We start from the raw sequence: 15,859 nt of genomic DNA, 5'->3' as shown, positions 1-15,859 counted from the left end.
AAATAAAGCAGCAGCCAGAATGACCTTCCAACACAAAATGTTCCCCTCCATCAATCCTAACAAAAAGGCCTTGTAGTAGACCTCCAGTAGTCTCTTTGAGCAAGCCAAGAACCAATCCTTCATCTTCTAAATCCATGGGGGCTTTTTCAGCTTTAAGAGTGGCCAGTCTGCTTTTGGGTTGGTTTCCCAAGAGTGGAAAAAACCCAGTGATAACTGAAATGTAAATACTGTAGAAAATCTATTATCCAAACTGTGACTCTTCTGCTTCATCACTAGTCACTGCAACACTGCCTTTGAGTCTTAAATTTATTTACTGACCATAAGGCCTCTGTAATTAAACCATTAATTTGCTCCAGAAAGTGACCCTAGGTTAAAGAAAAAAAAAAAAAAAGGAAATAAAGGCATCACATGATTCCACATAACTGCAAATGATATCCTCAACTAACCTCATACAACATCATGAATTGTCAGTGAGATTGCAGGGATCTGGAAGGTGGATTTGGACTGCAGAACCATAAATCCTATGGGACAGCAGTTAGAAAAACACCAGTCAGCTTGCACAGCCCAAGCCAAGCTGCAGAGCTGATGGGTACAGCTAAATCATGTTGTAAATGCAGAAAGTGAAAAGTGTTCCAGATGGTGTGTTCTTCCCCTTAAATCCTCTCAGGTCTCACCTGGGGATATGAGTATCTCTAGACATAGTCATAAAAAAAGAGACAATACCTAAGAAAAGAAGTATAAAAGAAAAACAAATTGAGCTCATACTTGGGTGGCTTATTGGAAAAATCTTAAACTTTCCATATATATTTTTCTTTGGTTATCAATAGCTATTCTTCTCTAATTTCATAACCTAAGCAAGAAGGTAACAGATCAAACAAATGTTGTCATAAAAAGTCAAAGACATTTTATGCTTTGCTAAGATGCCATTGCTGAAATGTCTGGTGTTAGAAACAATAGAGCAAAAGATTTAAATGACTAACAGCTATTTTAGAATAAGTATGTCTTGCATAAGTTGCATGCACAGTAAGAAAATAAAAATTAAGGAAAATTGCTCAAATAAAAAGCATAAGATGTGAATTTCAATAGATTACAACATGTAGGCCAGCATATTCTAGCTGCTATTGCTCTATTTGGCTTAGGAAACAAAAGTATTTAGGATAATTATAATTACAACCAGTAAGAATTTCCACGCTTGGGGAAACATTAATATTTCAACATTTCAACATGCTGAATCAGAAAAAAAAATCCTAAAAACAAATCAAATTTTTCTCAGAAAAAAATCCTTAAAAATTATGGGTTTTAGGTATTCCATATAGATACTGTCAAAACAGTACCTACATGGAATACAAATATCCATATAGATACTGCCCTATGTAATATCTGCAGCATTTAGTAGAAACATAGCATTTAATTCCTTATTCCAATACAAGTACAAAATCAACATGAAAGGAATAGGAAAATTTAACTCTTTCAACTCACAAAACAGAGTATTTTGATGCTGAACAAGGATGTTGTGGAGGAGATTCTAAGCACTGTGGAAATGTCTGCATACTAGCTAAGTTTGGACACCTTCCAGCTCCACTTCTCTTTGACAATATCCTGATCATGAAGTCTGTCTTTCCTTCTTGTTTCTTCCCTTTCTTTCCTTTTTTTTCTTTATATGATAATAAAACAATAAATATGATAATGATAAAGCAATTTTACTAGTATATGTGAATTTTTTTTTCAACTTATTTTTTTTCAATGCCTATATGGAAGCCTGCACATCTTAGGACTAATGTGCAAAACTGAATCCTCGGAAAACCCAGGCAAGGAAAATAAGCAGATAAAATGATGGACAAAGAGAGATGTGCATTTCAGAGGAGAGCTAGGATTAGAAGCAGCATAGCCCTGGGTTTCAGACTGGGCTTCAGAATGTCATGCTTCTGAAAAAACAGCTCAGTGCATCCTTTCACAGAAGAGATTGGCCAGCTAAAGTGCTGTGCATAACCTCAACTTTTATGTCTATTTCTGACCACAAAGTGGATGCCCGTGGGAGGGCAGGTACACCTGCAGGAGTCTGTTAGTTCAGATCAAGGCACACTCTTCTTGAGGCAGCTCCTGCCTCTCCCAGCAGCCTGCCTGGCTTGCACCCTGGAGGCATCTGGGCTACAGAAGGAGGGGCCCTTCATGAGACACTCCTGGGTGTGCAGGTGTTCAGCCATGCCATGGACTTGGTCCAAAGTAAAAACCCCTGGAGCACCAGATCCCTTTTCCTCCAGTCTGCTTCCGCTGAGCTAGTGCAGACATAGCCAAAAAATTCCACACACCATTCACCAAATTTAGAATATTCCTGCAACTCCTTAGTTGAGATTGGACCTTTTGAAAGTATTTGTGAAGCATGATCCTTAAGAAACATGGTAAAGATGCTATGGAAACATATAGGTCTTATGGCAAACCACAGCACAGGGGCACCTGTGTTACCTACCCATGAAGGTGATGCTTGTTAGAAGGTGGAGAAGTTCTCCTGCCCTCCTGACCTGTCTCTGCAGCCCCTTAGTCTGCTTCTCCATGTCTGGAAACTGGGTGACCAGGCAGGATGACTCCTGTGACACCCCCACAGTAGATGTGTCTGCTGCACTGGGAGGGGACCAGCTCTCCTGACCTCACTCACAAATGCCTAGTCCATTGAAAACCCAAGCTGCAGCCCACAATAACCTGCTGCTCTCCCTCTGACAGGCAACTGCACCAAAAGCTTTGCTGGAAGTAGGGGAAAACAATGCTTGGTGATGACGTGTGCTCACCCCACAGCAAGAGCTGCAGTTCCACAGCCCAGCTCATCCTGTCCCTGCCCGGGCTGGGCTCCCCAGCCTGACCTGCATGGTGCCCAGAGTGAATGTTGCAGTGCCTCCTTGTGCAGCTCTGGGACGCCTCTGCCACCGCTTCAAGTGGCCTGCCTGGGTGTGGGACAAGCAAAGGGTTTGCAGAGAGCAGCCTCCAACCCAGGCACCTGCACGTGGGGCCTAAAAACGGGCACTGCAGGGATTTGCTCCTCACTTTTCTTTTCAATACACTCTCTGATAATTGCCTTGGCTTTAGAGCTGAAGGCCTCTGGAGTAATGAACAACTGTTATTTCTAGTACAGTGGGATCGTTGCCTGTAATGTTATCCCTTAATTGCTGCTGCGGTGCAAATTATGAAAAGCAAGAATATCCAAATATAGACACTTGGCCCTTGTGACAGGAAATTAAGGTCTCTTCTCTGGCACTGCTGCATGCCCTGAACTCCCACTCAAGTCAAAATGAATTACATACATTCAATATTTTGAAAAACAAGCTCTTAACCTCTACAAACGAGCTTATAGAGTTCATATCATGTGTGTTCTGGCTATCCCTATAAATGTCCAATCCTTTTTCAGATCCTACTAATCTCCTGGGCATCCTAGTCCCTTCAGAGTTAATGGCAAAACTTGGCTGAAAAGGATGTAGTGTTTTATTTTAAAATAAAGAGTAAATCTGTGAGTGCATTATCTTTTGAACTTTTAGTGGTTTGGATTGACTAATTGGGGTTTTTTATGGCAAGAAAAAGCAAGCAAATATTTCTATATCATCCACAATATAAAATCTCCTATCTTCCTTCCTATTTCTGCCGTGACACCTTGAGAGTCTACCATTTTCAGCATCTTGGATAGAAGCTTTTCCATACCTGTTCATGCCTTGCATTGGTGCTGTACTCTTAGAAGCAATAATGACCAGAACAAATTTAGACTTCTGAGAATAAGTGTGTTATCTCTACAGAGGCTTTTTAATATTTCAGGAATTAAGAGTCTAAATGCCTAATCTCCACTGTGAAGTGTCTGAAAAGCATAGTATTGTCAAACAAAAGCCGTAAACTGCTGAGGAAAGTTCCAATCCTTCTCTTACTGATGTCAGTGGGAATTTTGCCAGGAAGCTCAGCATGATAAGGGTACAGACCAAAGTAATCAGTTCTACAGATGATTACATGAAAAGCCCTTCATTATAGCATGATGATTGAGTATTATTACAGTCATGAGACACAGACATCTTCTGGAACCAAAACCAAGAAAAAAAATGTATTAAGGCTATTCATCCTCCGAGTTGGGCCTGTTTGGTAGTGGCCTTTCACCAGATGACTTTTCACATGTTAGCACAGCTACTTTGGTTCTGGCCACAGCCTGATATGCACAGCGAAATGAGCCCAGATTTCCTGCTGCACAGTTCCTCTCTGCTAAAGGTCTCTCAGTCCATGAAAGCTGTGTCGTTTGGCAAGTAAAATATTTTTGGCAAACTCAGGAACATTACACTTTGTTGTCCATCTTCTCACTTCAGTTCAAGTTCAGTCTTGCTCCACGGGTGCCTCTTCCAGGCTGGAGAAGGGCAAGCAGTTACCGCTCGTGAGTGGTGGCCGATGTCTTGACGAAGGGACACTGTGGCACAGAGCCCCGGAGGCAGACAGCGCTTCTGCAGCCTCACCCAGCCTGCCCAGGGCTCGAGCTGAGAGCGGGGAGCAGGAGGTTATGGCCATGAATTGGGCACTGAGGGCACGGATGGTGTGTGCAAGCTAACGGGGCGCCCTTGCAAACACCTTCGGGATCTTCGCGTTCTTCAGGGAGCATTTGTTAGGCAGATGCACTGATGTTGCTTTGCACAGTTCATCCAAGAAAGTGAAGTTGCACAGTACCCTGCAAAAGCAAAGTCTGTATGAAGATGGGAATATGACTAGAGTTTGTATTAACTTTGGATTAAAGTGTTTTATTATTACTTATGTGTAAGGAGGTTGATTTTCTCTCTATTACTTGGGGGACTAACAGAAGCCTGCGTTCCCTACTGAAATCAGTCCTTTGTCAGCTTAGCAAAATCTGTATTAATAAAGACAAAATGTAAATATTTATAAAACATGCACAGTCACATCACTCACTGTTACTAAAATCATTAATAGTGTCTGGTTCTGGTTTGTATTGTCACAGTCACAGGAAGCTGCAGTGATGACAGTAGGGAAATACACATCCACAGTAAGTTTTAGATACACTTTGGGGAGGATTTTCTTCACTACCTTACTTAGGAGAGGAGTTATAATGGTGCATTTTAATTTATTTTCCACATGTGCATGTTGGTTACATTTCTTATCTGAAAGAAACTGTGAAACTCTCCCACTGCTTCTTGCCTGAAACTGCTCTCTGGATTGCAGTTCTGATTGTCTCCTCTTGAAATTATCATTAAAATAGTACACTGGCAAAAAAACATTTGTCATGGTTGGGGGTGCTGAAATATTTTCTGTTATTTTTATAGCAGCAGTTAATAATTCCTTGAAGCTATCCATTCAACTAAATACCTCATCTTTCTGCAGTCCTCTGAAACAGTGGTAAAAAATCACTGCTATTTCATTTGAACCTCTCAAGTGATGGGCAAAAATCAGTTGCCTAGCAAGCAGAAGTACTTTTGTTTGTGCTAAAAGGTCAAGACAAAACTGTGCTGAAAACTTTCTGGATACTTATATAAAGAGATGAGTTATGACTTGGGAGTTATTTATTGCACAAAAGAGTCTGTATTTGACCCTCTGCATCCTGCTCTCACATACTTTAAGGAGAGTAATAAATATTTCTCAAACAAACATTCTGATATTACAGAAAGATAACAGCTACCTCTCTCAGTTTAGATGAACTCAGAGATGTGCCTAGAAAATAATTTTTCATCTGCTATAGAAATGTCAGAGTTCCAGCTTAAGCAATAGCAGTATGAAATCCTTTTCTCTCTTTGACCACGTACTAAAGGAGCCAGCAAATGAAAAGCTATTGTGTTTATTTTCTATGGGCAGCTACCACATAATAATGTGGTAATACTTTTCATGGAAATCCATCACATATTACAGTATACCATCTACTCTAACCTATACTATGCTTCAGTTTTTGAGATCTTTGTACTGAGCAGCTCACATGTCTCATGGTGCAAACAGGCTGCGCCTCTCAGCTGGGTTGGGTGTATTTCTGGGGTGCTACAAGCTCAATTAGAGTGCAATATGAATTTCGTACAGAAAACTTTGGAAGTGAGAGCTCAGTCTAGGTTTAAGCTTTGTGCAGATCATAGTGGGAGGGTATAAAGAGAATCTATGTGTTTTATACAAACATATTGGGCACACCTATAGCTCCTATGGTCTGGAAGCGCAATTAAACTGCCTGTCTGCAACCAGCAGTAAAACCAGCAGATTTAAGAGCGGGGTGGGTGGGTGTAGATGGAACCTCAGCTATCTTTCTTGTGATTTTTAAGACACAGGAAAGATTTCTAGGTAAAAAAGGAGAAAGCACAGCACCTCTGTCACATATTGTGCAAAGCTGTCCTGTTCAGCCACACAGTACACTAGAAGGCATCACTGCATCCTGTGTCTCCTAGGGTATAACAAGAAAGTCTGACAGACAATGCATTCACTTTACTCTCACACCAAGTAAGAGATCTGTCTGGAGTAGGCAACCAAAGTGAAGCAAAATGCTTTCCCTTTCCTTACCTGCTGCTGTGGATGCATAGAAAGTGGATTGCACATGAAAACATGACGAGAGAGAAAAAGCTTCTAATCTTTATTCAACTCTCAAACTTTGCCACCAAGTTTCCAAATTCAAAATACCTTATTTTTCTGCCTCATCTGTCTCAACCCAGACCACCAGCTAACTCATCTCTGGTCCTGCAGTGAGCTCAGCTGGGCTGGCACAGCCTCTGGCAGCAGCTGAAGTTCAGGCAGGTTCAGCATCCCACCTGCAGGGACTCTGGCAGGGTCAGGACTCTGGCAACTGATCCAGAAATCTAAATGGCTAAGAAAATGTTTACAGAAGCATTAAAATAAAATTTTATTTCTGTTATTAATTATTCTTTCCCTCCAACTGTATTGTTTGTACCAACCATTTCTGAAATTACTGTTCTGGAAGCAAATGCACTTGCATTCTCACAGACTGTTTTTTAACTGATGATCTTTCTCAAAATCATAGAATCACAGAATCTTAGAATGGTTTGAGTTGGAAGGACCTTAAAGATCATCTAGTTCCAACCCTCCTGGGGGGTGGAAGTGGCCAGGAAGACCTTCCACTATACCAGGTTGTTCAGGGCCACCATCCAATGTGGCCTTGGACATTTCCAGGGATGAGACATTCACAACTTCACTGGGCAACTTGTTTCAGTGCCTTGCTAGCCTTATAGCAAAGAATTTATTCTGGATATCTAATCTAAACTTGCCTTCTTTCAGTCTAAAGCCATCCCTCCTTGTTCTATCCCTACAAGCCCTTGTAGAAAGTCCCTTCCCAGCTCTTTTGTAGGCCTTCTTTAGGTACTGGAAGGTGCTATAAGGTTTCCCCAGAGCTTTCTCTTCCCCAGGCTGAACAACCCCAACATTCTCATCCCGTCTTCATAGGAGAAGTACTTTTCAACACCTTTAAAAAAAAAAAAAAAAAAAAGGGAAGAAGAAGTGGAGAGGTGTTTATGATCTAATATCCTTCCTAATAACCACAGTAACCTGAATCTTCTGGAGAAAATTAGCATTTATCTCTTCCCTGGTGTAAATCATTCTAGCCCACTTTCCCAATTTGCCTGATGGTGAAGGATTGCTAAGCAACACCACACTTGCAGGTCAGCTGTCACTTCATAACTATGCCAATGTCAATTTTTTTAAGGCCCACACTATATATTTTTCAAAGATTATGTTGCCATTTAAGAGCATTTAAAAGTACTTAGCTAATCTTCCTACTGTAATACTAGCTCTTGCTTAGTCTAAAGCTGCGTTGCTATGGATGAATATTGCTTGCAGTGTCTAAATATTTGGAAGTAAAACCAGCCATTTTCTTCAGTGGTATAATGAAGTGTGGTATAAGATCAAGCCTGATTTTAATTATAAGTTGTCCTTTCTCTTACTCTGCCTGCCTTCCCTGTTTTTCATGCCAACAGCAACTGTTTAATTTGACTTGAAGGAAGCTAAACAGTTAGCCTCAAGTAGCAGATGAATCATTCTAATATCTGATAACTTTTCCAAATAAAGGCCTCTCTCTCCAGGAGCAAATGTCAGTCTCCATCACTTAACAAACTTATCTGAGCCCATGAAGTGAGCAGGGACATGCTCACAATGCAAAGCTAATGGTGGGGTTTTCAGTGTGTTGCCAAACTGCTGAGCAGTACAGTGACATTGCCGACTTCCAGACAAAGTTCAGCCCTCAGCCTGTGCCTGAGCAAGCGCTGAAAAGGAACAGGTATAGGACAAATTGCAAAAGTTCCAAAGCACACAACCCCCAAAAGGGTAAGGTGCTCCTCAGTGGGCCTCCACTGGGGCTGGGGCATCTCCTGCTCCTGCTCTGCTCAGGTGCTCCAGGGGTGCCTATCCCTGGGAAGCCCTAGCACGGCCCTTACAGTTTGATCCAGGCACTCCCTGACTTCAGAGTGCCAACTAAACATGGGTTTTCATAGAACTAAGCACTTGGATACAGCACAGAGACATTTTTAATGCCAAGTATCTCATTAAATTGTCAACTTCCTTGCAAGCAGCACTCGGAGTAGCAAGAACAAGCATGGGAGATGAAATTCTCCGGCGACCTGTGCTGGTAAACCAGGACTTCCAGAGCCAAGTGCTCAGGGCTGTGGGTTGAAACAGGGCTTGGCTTGCAGCCGAGCCCCAGGAGCCCAGGGGAGCCAAGCAGAGCCATGGAGCAGGCTCTCCTTATGCCCTGGTGGCAGGTTTGCTGGGCAGCATCTCCCTCTGGAGGCTCTCCCCAGATCCTGCTCCCACCAGCAGCCCCAGCTGGGCAGGAGGGTCCACCCCAAAGCGCCATCTCAATGTGAGACCTGGGTGAACCTGACTTCTCTTGGTGCATTTTAACAGATGTCTGGCTCAAAATAGCATCTTCAGACTAAAAGAGCATTCTGTAAAATTAGCATTTCAGGAATTGTTTTTCTAATCTGTTACTGAGCCTGGGAACCTTTCAGGATGGTAAAATGCTACTTTTTTCTCCAATCCTGATCATTAGACACACCCTTTTCCTAAAAGTATGGGGAGGCTAATGGGATCAGATGAAATTATAAAGTCAAAGTTGATGATTCTAAGAACAGAATCCAATCAAACACAAACATGACAGTTGTCATCACTGTCATAGTATTTACCACAATTTTTCTGTTAAATTATCCATGTGTTTTCACCAACACAGAGGTTAGTTATTCAAGTCATTTTAATTATTGCTGTCTCATTTTTTATTTGTTCGGATTTCTTGTTTATTGGATCTTTGATGGGATCCATGCATACTGAGGTTTCTCATACTGCTCTGAAGCTACATTTGGATTATCACAACCTTCAAAAACTCGAAGATGATCCTAAGAAAATTGAAAAGATGGAGCCAGAGTTTTCAGAGAGATCCAGTGACTCCAGTAAACCTCTTCAGAGCCCCAGGATCTCCCTCATCACAGGGACAGCAGTATGCTGCCTGATTTTTTTTTTTTTTAATGGAAAAGACAGAACACTCACATGTATTCAGCATGATAAACACTGAAAGTGAAAAATTTCTATCCAGCTTCTAAAATGTCAAGCAAAATGTCAGGTAGCACTGTAATAAAAAAGGAACATCTAACATAAAACAGGAGTGCTCTGATTAGCACATTGCTTTCTAATGAATGTCACACATTCAGCAAAACCACTGGGCTTCAGAAGTAATGAAGTAGTGATTGGATAAAAAAATCACAGAGGCTCACCAGTAACTCCCAGAAAAGCTCCTTTATGAAGCAAATCTTTATTTGGCTACTTCTGTAATTGGACACATCTTAGGATCAAATTCTCTCATCAAAGAGTAGATATTAAGACCTCTCTAAGGCAGTGGATCTTTATGGATCTAAGAAGAAAAGTTGGCATTCATTGGTGTTCCTCTAGGGAGAAGGGAGAGTAAAAAAAAAAAAAAGTTTTAATTCATGGTGTTCAGCTGATGGAGAATGGCAGACCTTTGCAGAGATGGTGATCCAAGCTAATTAAATTAGATGATGGAGACTTCTCTTGCTGCCACTCAAGATAGAAAATCCAAGGAAGAATGGCCATCCTAAAAATAATCATTTATGAATCCCACAAAATAGGTCCAGTGGAATAGACTCCTGTACATTACAGGAAATGAAACTGAACTAAATCCTGCAAGCAAAATTTGTCTTGCAAATGGGGAAAGTGAAATTTACAGAACACATCCTTGATTTTTTAACCAATTATTATTACCACCCTGCAACCCAAGGGAAGTCTACTATCATGTTAACACAAGACCAAGGATGCTTCTGGCCAAAGGAATCTGTAGTGAAGGCAGACCACTCATGAGATGTGAAATAAACTACACCTTGCAATTTGTTTTTTTTCACCCATCTCACTGCAAATGGTCCCAGCTCCTGACACCTGCCACCTTTAACGCAGTGCTCCAGTAAGCTGCTTGTCAATGTTAGTACAAGTGTTTACTGTACCAAAATCAGTCTTCTCTTTTTCAACACAGTGCTTTGAGAGACACAATCCAGAATGTTTTATTGCCCTCTAGACATTTTACAATATCTAGCAATTTTTTTTTCTCCCCAGAGAGATGTGGCATTATCTGCTTTGATTTTGTACTTTTAAATTCATGTGTGCTGCTCCTCATTTGCTCATACTTCAGAAATTCAAAGACATCTTTTTCTACCATTTGTATCAGTAATTAACCATAGCTAAACAGGCAATTTACTGAATAGCAATGGTGGGATTCCTAGCTTCAATATATTAAAGAATTGCATCCTTTGTCCCCTACACATTTATTGTTATTTACAGATTTATTTTCTCTTTAGCTAGCTACACAGGTGTTTTTCTTCAGCTGTTTCTCAACTGGTTACAAATATCCAAAATTCTTTACAGACGATCAGACCATTATTCTGACCTAAGGATCATGTGTAGGTCTTTTTACATGTATTTTTAATAATTGATAGAATTTGTATGCAGTTCTGTTGATACATGATTATCCCACTTCCTTTTGACAGCCTCTGTAAACATGCCATTTGAATTCTCAATAATTTGGTGTATATTGCTATCCTTTTACTGTCCATTTTATTGGAATGCATAAAAAATCCTGACATTTTTTGGAATCAGCTTCCTTTGAAGTTCAACAGGATGTAAACACCTACTGTCTTTTGCATCTTTTCACAGTTGCACCCACAAAATACTGTGCATTTATAATATAAAAATAATCACCTGGCAGAATAGCAGCAACCCAGAGGGCCAAGGTATCATTGCTTAATAGATCAGAGCTATGGACTCATAAAGAACAGAACTGTAGAATTATCCATATCTAAAATGACACAAATTCTCAAATTATAAAACCACAACATTTGAACAGTTTAGTATTTTCCTTATACTAGCCACAATTAAATTAGATTTTGCAGCTATTGCTATGCACTTCTAGAACTAAAAAATATCATCAAGTTGTTGCTAAAAAATGTTATCTGGATGTTGGTAGATAAAGAAGAGTCATCAAATACAAAATACCCACGATGGAGAGCTTCAGTTGCTGGTACACAAGCTGCCCAAATGTCATGAGATTGAGTTTACAGATGCAGTTTCTGGACTCCACCAATGATTGGTTAATACAGGTGAAAATCCTACAAAACATGGGAAAAAGCACTTTTGTGGATTCAATCCTAACCAACATTGTGGAGTAAGCTCGGAGGTAGATAGAGGCTGAAGCACTTAAAGTTGGAGCTTCTGGAAAGATCTGCAGCTTCCAAAAGACATCCATATTTTTCTGGCAGCTGTGTGTGACCGGCATCACTGCTAAACAACAGCTGGAGCACATCAGGAGAGCTTCTGGACTGCACTCTGTGCTGCTCAAAGAGAAGACCTCTCACGCTCACTGGGAGATCTGTGTGTGATGTGATCCAAGGTCTGCAAAATGGCAATAACCAGCAGTCTCATTTTAAACACATGCTCTTGATCCAAAGCAAAACACTAATGTAAATGCTTTCCATTAATCCCATGCCCTGGTAGTTAAGTCCTTCTATTACAAATTTGCAATGCTGTTGCTGTGTCATGGTGTTGGTTCGTGACACATTTTATCTTCGGTAAATAAAATAAAATTAAGACTTAGAAAAAATATTGCTTGACAGTGGGTCAGATGAGTACCCTGAAAGTGCAATTTAGCTTTCTGGGCTTTTGGTTTAAAATAAGGTTTTTTCCTAAAATAAGCAAAGCAGGAACCTTTGCAACTGAACTCAAACATTTCAAAGACCCTGAGAAGGCTGTGTCAGTAAGGAATTGCCACCTGTAGATAAACAGAGATGGCAAGAGAAAGGAAGCCAAACCCAGCCAAGCCAAGCTAAGCCAACCCAAGAAATGGAAGGCAAAGCAAGGCAAAGCAAGGCCAGAGAAAACATATCATAGATTGTTGTGAATTCGGTGAGGTTTATTATCTCAACACGTTTGGTATCACAGAGCTGCCAGTGCAAGATAACTTTCAGATCTGTCAGGCAGCTGTGTTACAAGCCTTGCCTGCTCATGTCCAGGACTCAGCTGGGCTGCAGCCAGAGCTCCTTCTTCAGTGTCTTTAGAGGAGGAAGGTAGGCATGTTGCTAAAGCCATATAATCTCAAAATTCACTGGGGCCAAATGAAGATCTGATCAGGAAGAGAAAGGGGCTCAGCAGTGTCCATTTCCATATGTCCTATTGTCACCCTATTTCTCCTCACAGAGAAAAGCAAGGCAATCTTCCCAAGAATATTTCTGGGATTCACATTCTCTGAACCTCAGAGAATGATCAAAACAATTCTTGTCTCATTTGCTGTGCCTGTGTTTGTGCAAAAGTAGAATACAATACAGAAATTGTTTACCCAAAGTGATGTTGTTTTGTTTCCTTGGCCTATCAGGGCCAAGCATGTGTGTGTGCTGGGACTGTCAGCTGACAATCATGAAAGGCTGTGCAGTGGAGTGCAGTTGAGTGTTTAGCAGATTCAGTTTAGATGTAATGTAATATAGTATAGAATAATACAGTATAACAAAGTAATGAATCAACCTTCTGATAAGATGGAGTCCTCCTCATCATTCCTCCTTCGTCAGGGGCAAAAACACCCACTGTATCCTAGCACTCCTGCATGCTCTTAAGGTGCACTCTGAATCTCTAGATTTGCTGCCTCCTCGAAACAGCTCTCTCTGTGCAATGTTCTTTTGCCTCCCAACAGCCTTCTCCATTTCTTCCATCCATCTCCCCTGCTCCCAGACTTCAATACTGCAGTGGAACCCTACTGCATCACTGTTTCACTGGTGGAAATATCAATTAAAATATTTGAGTGGTTATTTTCAACAACAACAAATGAGTTGTCATAGGAAAGTATAGAAATAAAAGTTAAAAATCCTCAGAGTATTTATTAACTCTTCACATTAAAAGCAAACCTTGGTTAGATGCTATAAGCCAGATTTTGCAATTCAGAGTCTAATAATCTCCAAAAAACTGATGTTAGAGAATGTACACATAACATACAAGCATGAAGATTTTCCATGTCATATGCTTCTGTATGTTTCCACCTATATTTTTGTACAAATATTGAATGCATAAGAGGATGATTTCCCCACAAAACACAAAAATTAAAATGCTTGCTGTAAAAATGCAGACAAACAAGTTTAGCCAGGAGATAGCTCTAGTTTAGGATGAATTAATTTGTTCATTATTATTCTTTACAAACTTAGCAGGAAGCCTGACAGATAAAAACTGGTTCAAGATTTGTATTTTCATTGTCAGTGATGCTTGTGCAAAATCAAAAAAAATATATGTCTTGGCATGACAGTAATGCACCAATAGCCCAAGGCTATTTCTTTTCTACACAGATTTTAGTGTGAAAATGATAGGAAAACCAAAATAATTTTCAAGCTGCTAGAGGGTACTGTCAACTGTGAAAAACAGAAAGACAACTATAAACATAATTATTCAAGTGCACCCTCTGAACTAACAGGGAGATTTTGAAGGGCTAGCAGAGAATTTTTAAAACGCGCTAAGCAAGACCGAGAGATAGTAAATTATTATGGTGGTTTCCTCCTTTGAAAAATACTTTTACAAAAGAAATATTAAGCAGATTGATTTGGTTCTCCGCAGAATGCATGTGGAGGGCAAGACCTGATGGCAGTTTTTAACTCCATTTCTTCAGCATCCCTGTTAGATGTTTTGCATAGCAGTACCTTCTAAACAAATTTGCTTGGGATCAAACTCTAACTATAGATTAAGACTTAACTGGAAAATCTGCAGAACTGAAGAATGAATATTTGGTCCTTATGCATGTAAATGAAGAGGTCCCATTCAGAGTATTTTTCCTTTTGTAACATGAAAGAGAAGATTCCCAAAGGATCACTTGAGTGCTGTCCCTGGTCTGTGAGCCCTTTCAAAAGGCACATGCCCTGGAAGGAAAAGGCACCCATTGCTGTGGTGGCACCTGTTACTGCAGCTGCTGCTGCTTTTCCAGGTGCATGGCAAAAGAGGGCAGTGGAGCACTGCACATTTCAACAGATTAAACTAATGATCCCTGCAGGTCTTTTCTCTACATTTCTTTGCTGCAAAAATTATTACAATACCTAGAAAAGCAATCATGTTGTATTAATAACATCCGGACAGTTTAAACAGAACATCTCTTTTGCTTCCACTGAAAATGGCATTTCTCTCCTAGGGAGCCTTATAATCGATTGACTGAAATTTCATTACTTCCAAATCTCCAGTCACAGGAGGTATTGCATTTTCACCCACTAACAGGATTCTCCAGGTTGGTTTCTTTTGCATTATCTCTTTCACATGCTTTCCAGGGAAGTTTGCCTGTAACACATCTCTCCAAGTTTAAAACAGCCAAGTCATCTCATGAAATGGGTTTGGTTTCTATTTCTGTGTCCCTAACAAGACACCATGTTTGTTTTAGCCAACGTACCACGGACAGTCATTGCTTATGCTGGGTTCTTTCTTAATTTATTAGGCAGTTCTACCTTCTGAATCTTTCCTAAGTGTTTCTAGATTTTGTCTGCACCACATCCATTTCAAAATGTGTTCGTTCATGCAACTTTAAACATTTAGCAATTCACTTCAAAATGTGATTGTTCATGCAACTTTAAACATTTAGCAACGTCATTTGCTGTTCCCATATTTAACAAAAGAGCTTGAAGGTCAAAGGTATCTTCAAACATTTCTAGTTTTACACTGTAATATAACCAAATCTGCAGTTTGGGGTTGCTTTGGTTTTTCTGTTGGAGTCTAGGATGATGCTTCCTTTTGTTGAAAGTGGCAGTTCCCACTTCAGTGTAAGCTGACATATATTATATGTTGTTAAAAATAATTACATATTACTTAAGGGGAATGGTCACAGTAAAGAACCCTGCCCTCTCTACCAAACAACCCTCTTTCATCTTGTCAGAAACAGCCTTTAGTCTTCCTTTAAAATGACAAAGGTTTACAGTGTCAATATACTCCTTGGGATGGCAGTGCTCTAACCACATTTATTAGCAAAGCTCTTTACCATTATAAGCCAAACTCTGGTACTCAAATGTCATTCATTACAAAATCTCACTTTTTATTTAGTGGCTATAACATGTCAGCACTGTCTTCAGTGTTCCTTTGATGCAAAAAGGGGATATGGCATGATAAACTTTGATGTGCCTCATCCAACCTGAAGTTTGAATTATTTATAAATGTTTGGAAAATTACATAAAATTATAGTGTATGATATGCAATCCATTACCACTACATTCTCAGATCAAAACACAGTAATCACCAACATCATTATCTTGTTTCAGAGCAGTGTCAAGGGCAGCTCACTGGACTGGGATTTGCTACTAGTCCAAGTAGCAAATTAAGGAAGTGCCCCAGCCTCCTCAGCCTCAGTTTCCTCTCC

The 15,859-nt window shown here is 40.2% G+C and overlaps 1 protein-coding gene across 5 annotated transcripts in view; it reads right to left on the bottom strand.

The window, feature by feature from the left end:
- ZBED1 (zinc finger BED-type containing 1) overlaps positions 1-15,859 on the bottom strand; it is a 50,782-nt gene that overhangs the window by 23,021 nt on the left and 11,902 nt on the right. Inside the window, exons 2-3 of one of the 5 annotated variants that reach the window (XM_063149669.1) lie at positions 11,498-11,606; positions 3,685-4,681 (exon numbers count right to left, since the gene is read on the bottom strand). The exons of 1 other annotated variant lie outside the window; for it this stretch is intronic. The gene's annotated coding sequence lies outside the window, so the exon portion shown is untranslated. Of the gene's footprint in view, positions 1-3,684; positions 4,682-6,615; positions 6,635-9,707; positions 9,728-11,497; positions 11,607-15,859 lie in introns of those variants that run through there. 3 more of the 5 variants (XM_063149674.1, XM_063149675.1, XM_063149668.1) reach the window with 3 other exon arrangements.

Source organism: Melospiza melodia, chromosome 2, assembly GCF_035770615.1.
Source record: "Melospiza melodia melodia isolate bMelMel2 chromosome 2, bMelMel2.pri, whole genome shotgun sequence".
In the NCBI taxonomy this organism is placed as follows: domain Eukaryota; kingdom Metazoa; phylum Chordata; class Aves; order Passeriformes; family Passerellidae; genus Melospiza; species Melospiza melodia.
This window is presented reverse-complemented; position numbering and strand designations above follow the sequence as displayed.